This window comes from Falco peregrinus, chromosome Z (assembly GCF_023634155.1).
Source record: "Falco peregrinus isolate bFalPer1 chromosome Z, bFalPer1.pri, whole genome shotgun sequence".
In the NCBI taxonomy this organism is placed as follows: Eukaryota; Metazoa; Chordata; class Aves; order Falconiformes; family Falconidae; genus Falco; species Falco peregrinus.
Window position 1 is genome coordinate 36985464 of NC_073739.1, and position 6153 is coordinate 36991616.

The window sequence follows — 6153 nt, forward strand, 5'->3', positions numbered from 1 at the left end:
CTTTTATTCTGATGTTCTTTCCTGTTTTAGAAACATTCTTGAAAGCTTCCCTTGTCAGTTTAAGGGTCTACAGGAAAACTTGTGAACCATGTGATGATCAGCGGTTTCATCCCAAGAGCTCAAAATAGAGAGAGGCAATAGATATATACATCAGGTAAATATGAGTAACATGAAATGGATGGCTGGTGACTGGTGGTTTATACCTGAAAAAAAATGAAATATCACATAATGAAAATCATTACCTCCACAAAGGTATTTAACTGATAGCCCAGGTGGTAATCTTGGAGAAAACAGAATGATGGGCACCGGCATCTACATACACTGGACACTAAAAGCAATGGAGTTGGGTTTTATCTGAGACACATTATTTGAATAGTTGAAACTATGATTGTTCTGTAAGTCAATTAAAAATCATCTTTCCCCTGCACTGCCAGTCCAGTACTAGTAATTACTGCCATGTCCATCCACACTTTCTCTCCTTTTGATTTACTTTCTTAATGGATGACAGTGCTAGAGTACCTAATAGATAGTTAGCTGGAGTATGCCAAAAGTAGTGGATTAACCAGACCGTGGGGTCTAAAGTTACTTTTAAAATCTGCACTTCAGTCAATCTGAGACAGCAGCGTATAATATTTAGTTATGCAAATATTTGTTAATTTAGAACAAGCAAACATCAATGACAAAAATCAGCTGCTGTGACAAGGAGGACTTCCCATATGTCATTCTGACCTCACCAGAACTGTTACTCAGTCACAGTAACAGGCAGTAACAGCAAACTGCCTTCTCACTGCAACACACAGTTCCTTAGTTCCTTAACTAAGCTCTGGTGTGAGAAAAAGGTTGCCTTGAGAGTGCCAGTTAGGCAGAGGGCTGTATGACACAACAGTACAATTCACCACAGTAAACCTGTCTGGTGCTGTTTCATCTTAAAATGATGCAGCTCAGATAAAGAAGTAGTTTGCATTAAAAAAAAAGAACATAAAAAGCCATAGGATGGTCCAAACTTCCCTAACAGCAGCGGAACAACTTCTAGTCCTGACCTCATAGGCTCAGAGAAGTGTGCTTGAGTACATAGTTGCATGAAACTGCACGAAATGACTAAGTAGTCATGGAGCAATGACACATACAGCTTATGGTACTGTCAGTTTTCTGCACAGGGTATTTACCCATTTATGCCTGAATACAAAGTGTGCTTAACAAAACTGTGGGTGGAATGAAACTGAGAGGCATTGCAGGTTGGAAAACAGTATTAGAATTCAACATGGAAAAAAAAATATGGAACAATGTTCAGGAAAATTAACCCAAAAATTAACAGGAACAAATACAAGAAACTACAGGTAGGAAGGATTATCAGTGGCATGAATGAGGGAGAAGATTCAGCTGGAGATAACAGTTCTTTCAAAAGTGATTTAAAGGTTATATTTTATAACAAGCTTCATGTGAATTAACAACATAATGATACTACAAAACACCCTAAATGTTGTACTGGAATTTACAAGGAGAACAGTCAGAGAAACCCTCCTTCTGCTCCAGGCAGCATTACTAAAGCTGTGTGTGGCTGGAGTGTTTTTTTCTGCACAATTTTCAGTAGTGGGCACATGCATTGCCAGGAACATGTAGGCAAACTGTCTAGAGTGAGATACTTGGAGACAGTTCAGTCCCAGTCCACAGAACTGCTGAGAGGTCCAGGAACCTGTAGGGCTGTTATTAGGGAGAAGCCTGAACAAAAGGTATGATGGTGACCTTTATGTTTAAAAAAAAAAAAAGGGGGGGGGGAGGGCTATAGAGAAAGAAAAATAATCTGTATACTCTGCAAAAAGTAACTATGACAAGAAGTAATATACTTAAGCTGCAACCAAAGATGTCCAGTATAGAAATGAGGAAAAGTATTCAATAAAGAGGGCAGTGAGTAACTGGAATAAATAGCGTGGGCAGGTTGTATAATCACTGCCTTTCAAAGTTTTCAGAAACAAGTCTCTGCCATATACCTCATACAGTCCTGTGCTGGAAAAGAAGCCTGACATGGAAGCTCTCTCGCTGTTCCTTCCAGGTCTAGTTTTCTGCAAGTCTGTCCAAGGGAATGTACAAAATTTTACTTCTACACTTAATCTGAAGTTAATAACAATCCATGCTAGTTTGCTTTATGTTCCCAGCAGGCAGCTTGCGGCACTGTGGGAGCTCCTAGCCCCAGCCACAGGCAAATGTTCACAATCCCAAGTTGTTTCCTGATTGCGCATGAGTAAGCTTTTGGCTTTCCTGGGTTTAAAGTCCAAATGAAAATCTTGTTTCACTGGAAAGATATAACCTAGAAAATTCTCTCAAGATAATATTTTGTTAACTGTTGTTCAGGAAGTTATAAATTGCATGAAATAAAGATCTCTACCACTATACACTCAGAACATGTCACTTTTTGCACATTTTTTCTATTATCATCATATCTTCCAACAATAGTTGTTCTGACATCCTTAGCTGAATCTCTGTAAAGAAAAGAGATTTGAAAGATGAAGCTGCACTTACACAGATTGTCAGCTGTTAAGCTATTAGGCTGACATTATTCAATGTATCATCTAATGCTTTCAGTTTGCTTTAGTTTATTAGGATATATAACATATAAAGATATTAAAGATCAAGGCTACAGGTGATGGACTTTTGCTGCAGCAGAAGCAAGCTGGCAAGCTGCAACAAAGCTTTTAGCATTGGTCAGGTTCTACTGTCCGTACTGTTTCTCCTTCCTCCAGAGGCGAGGCGAGGCCAGGCCAGGCCACACTGCTCCTCCTCCATTCAGGCCACACTTCCCACACTCCTCAGGGCTATTTAGCCACTTTGCAGGAGTGAGCTACAGCTGCACATCATCCATGTCAATCAACCCACTGCCTCTGAGGCAAGGCCACAGCTGCATGTTATCAGTGTTAATCAACCCACTGCCTTCATTCCTCTACAGACTTCAATGGCTGATTTTCATTAAAAGGTACTATACTAGGATATTTAATATTTTTAAAATTATAGAGAAGAAGGAGGGGGCTCAAGGGTCTAACTAATTGGTTTAAAATAATCCTGGGAGAGTCCACAGGTAAATTCAGCGAGAAGGATTTCAAGGGTAATGTTGTACTGTGTGGCTCTTTGGCTCTGGGACAGATATTCTCTTGTGGGTTTGCCCTCCCCAGCTAGCTAGCACAACCCTTGCTGACTGTTCTCACAGCCAGAATTTTTGACTGCCTGATCACTGTGATATCACTGACGTTTTTTGCATTGGTTCCTTCCAAGTTACTCAGTGTAGTAATCCAAAGACAACAGTTTATACATAGCTTGTTTGGCAAACATGGATTTAAATGTGAATGCAGAATTTCAACAATACATTTGAGAGACTTATACGAACCAGCTTACTTCAAGCAGAAACAACAGGATTACTTTGCTGCCTAACAGCATTCAGTTCTCGTCCATTCTGGAGGCACCGGTGATGCCTGATGTGACAAAAAATAAAACAGTTTACACACCTGCCCATTGACAGTTATACTGAAAACACCCCCTCATTTCACACAAACCATTAATAAGTCAGTAGAAGATAACTATTTGATGTTGAACAAGGTTGAAGATTGCATGGTGATGCTCTGGTGACCCATTTGTTATGAATTCATGAGGCATTTAGTTTCCTCAGTTTTCACTCACACCTCACTTATTTATTATATCATCTGTTCACACAAGAGTGAATCCCATTGCCTGCAAAGTGCCTAAACTGAGATAATGCATGGCTCAATCTTTTGAAGTAAAAAGCCTGAGTGAAAAGGTGAATCTGCAGGGACATAATTCCAGGTGATAGATTGAGTCGTGCTTGGAGGTAGCCTACTTGAGGAAAATAGTTTGTGACGTGTTAGGATGCAAATTTACACTATACAATTCACACTCTGCATGAAGAATTTATGTTAATCCACAACTCTTAGAAAGGGTCAGATCCATCCCATTTAATTTTAGACATAACTTATCATCTGAATGGTATGTATATTTTGTATAGGCCAGTAATCTAGAATCCAACAATGGAGACAGTGTTGAAAGATGATTAATTATATAGCAAGGTAAGTGTCTAATGTAAGGGAACAACTCACCTTCTGTGTTTTCTCACTCTTTCTCTCTTTAGACTGTAGAGACAGTTTAGGCTAGATGTCTAGCTTCTGAATGGCTGATGTTATATGAGCGGGATGCCACCTGAGAGCTGTGACTCCTTGCAAGTGTCTGAATGAAAGCTTATCTGCAGGTCTACATGTGGAGCCATCTCAGTTACAGGGTTAGTAACATATACCCATAGATTACACTCTTGGAAGAATACCAAACTAAAGTTATTGGACATGTATTTTGACCTGTGGGTTTCCGCTTCATAGGTTTCTCAAATCATATCCTAACTTAGTTAGATTTTTATATATAAGTTATTAAGGAAAGAGACCAAAATAAAGGGACAAAAGTTGCAAACTATTTTCTTGCTCTGGGAATAACATACTACATATAAATATTTGCTCTGACAAAATAAATGACGTTCCTAACAAGTCAGAAATTATTTTTTCAAATAACTAAGATATTTCTCCTTAATTGCTGTTAGAGGAGGACTGTGGTTAAAATAACAAGACTCTAGCTTGCTTGAATTAATGAGCTTGACAGATGTTATAATTTCTTCCAGTGAAGTGTGGGAACATTCACCAATAATTAAATAAATCTGAATGTTCTGTTGACTGCATGCATTCTTACAAATTACTAGACACATTTATATATTTAATTAAAAGATTATGACACTATCAATTTCTCTATAAAGTAACCATAGATACTAAATGTTGTACAATGTATTTTACCTAATATTGGTATAGTTGTGAGGATGAGCATGCAACCTCTTTTTCCAAAAAGAAACTTACTAATCTCTTCAATGTCCAAACTAATTTATCTTGTCTTAAAACAAAAGACTAACTTCTGCTTTGGGCTATATTTTTTGCAATCCAAATGAAAGTCAAAGGAATTATATGTAGAATCTGATGGAGTTTACAGTTTATTTGGACACCTCACCTCCTGTCTTGAGGTTTTAGCTGGGAGGTCTTTTAGGTTCATCAGATTTTGCAAGTGCCAGCTTGACAAGCCTCTGTTCTGTCTTCACTGAAAGGGTGGTGAAGCATTGGAACAGGTTGCCCAGGGACGTGGTGAAATAACCATGCTTGCAAGTGTTTAAAAAAAGTGTAGATGTGGTTCTTACGGTCATGGTTTAATGGTGGGCCTGGCAGCCCTGGGTTAATGGCTGGACTTTAAATGTCTTTTGCAACCTAAATGATTCTATGATTCTATTATTTGTCTTCATTTGTTGATTTTTTAACATGAATAGGAACATCAGTCAAGAATAATGTCTTCCACAATATCTGGGGAGAAAGTTATCGGTATATTTTGATACCTTGTTAATCAGAACAAGTCATAATGAGTAAAAAACTGCTGTTAAATATCAGTAAGTGAACTACCATTGATCTCAAAAGACAGAAGAATTGATAAAGGGAAGGAAGAGGTACATCAGTGGCAAGCAAATGTGGATTTAAAGCCAGCTTCAGTCAAAACATCTTTGCAGAGATGCCTTAACTGAGTGTGCTAGTTTTGGCTGGAAGAGCTAATTTTCTTCGTTTTAGCTAGTATGGGGCTACGTTTTGTATTTGTGCTGGAAATAGTGTCGGTAATTCAGGGATGTTTTAGTTACTGCTGAGCAGCGCTTTCACAGAGTCAGGGCCTTTTCTACTTCTCACACCACCCCATCAGCAAGTAGGCTGGAGGTGCACAAGAAGCTGGGGGGGGACACAGCCAGGACAGATAAATCCAACTGACCAATGGGATATTCCAGACCATGTGAGGTCATGCTCAGCAATAACACAAGGTGAGAAGTTGGCATGGGGGGGCTGCTGCTTGGGACTGGCTGGGCATCAGTTGGTTGGTGGTGAACAATTGTTTTCATTTGTATCACTTGTCTTTCTTGGGTTTTATTTCTCTCTCTTTGTTATTTTACTTTTCATTACAAATTATTATTATTACTATTTTCATTATTATTTTATTTTATTTCAGTTATTAAAAGGTTTTTATCTCAGCCCACAGGTTTTCTCATTTTTACTCTTCTGAGTCTCGTCCTCCATCCTGCTGATGGTT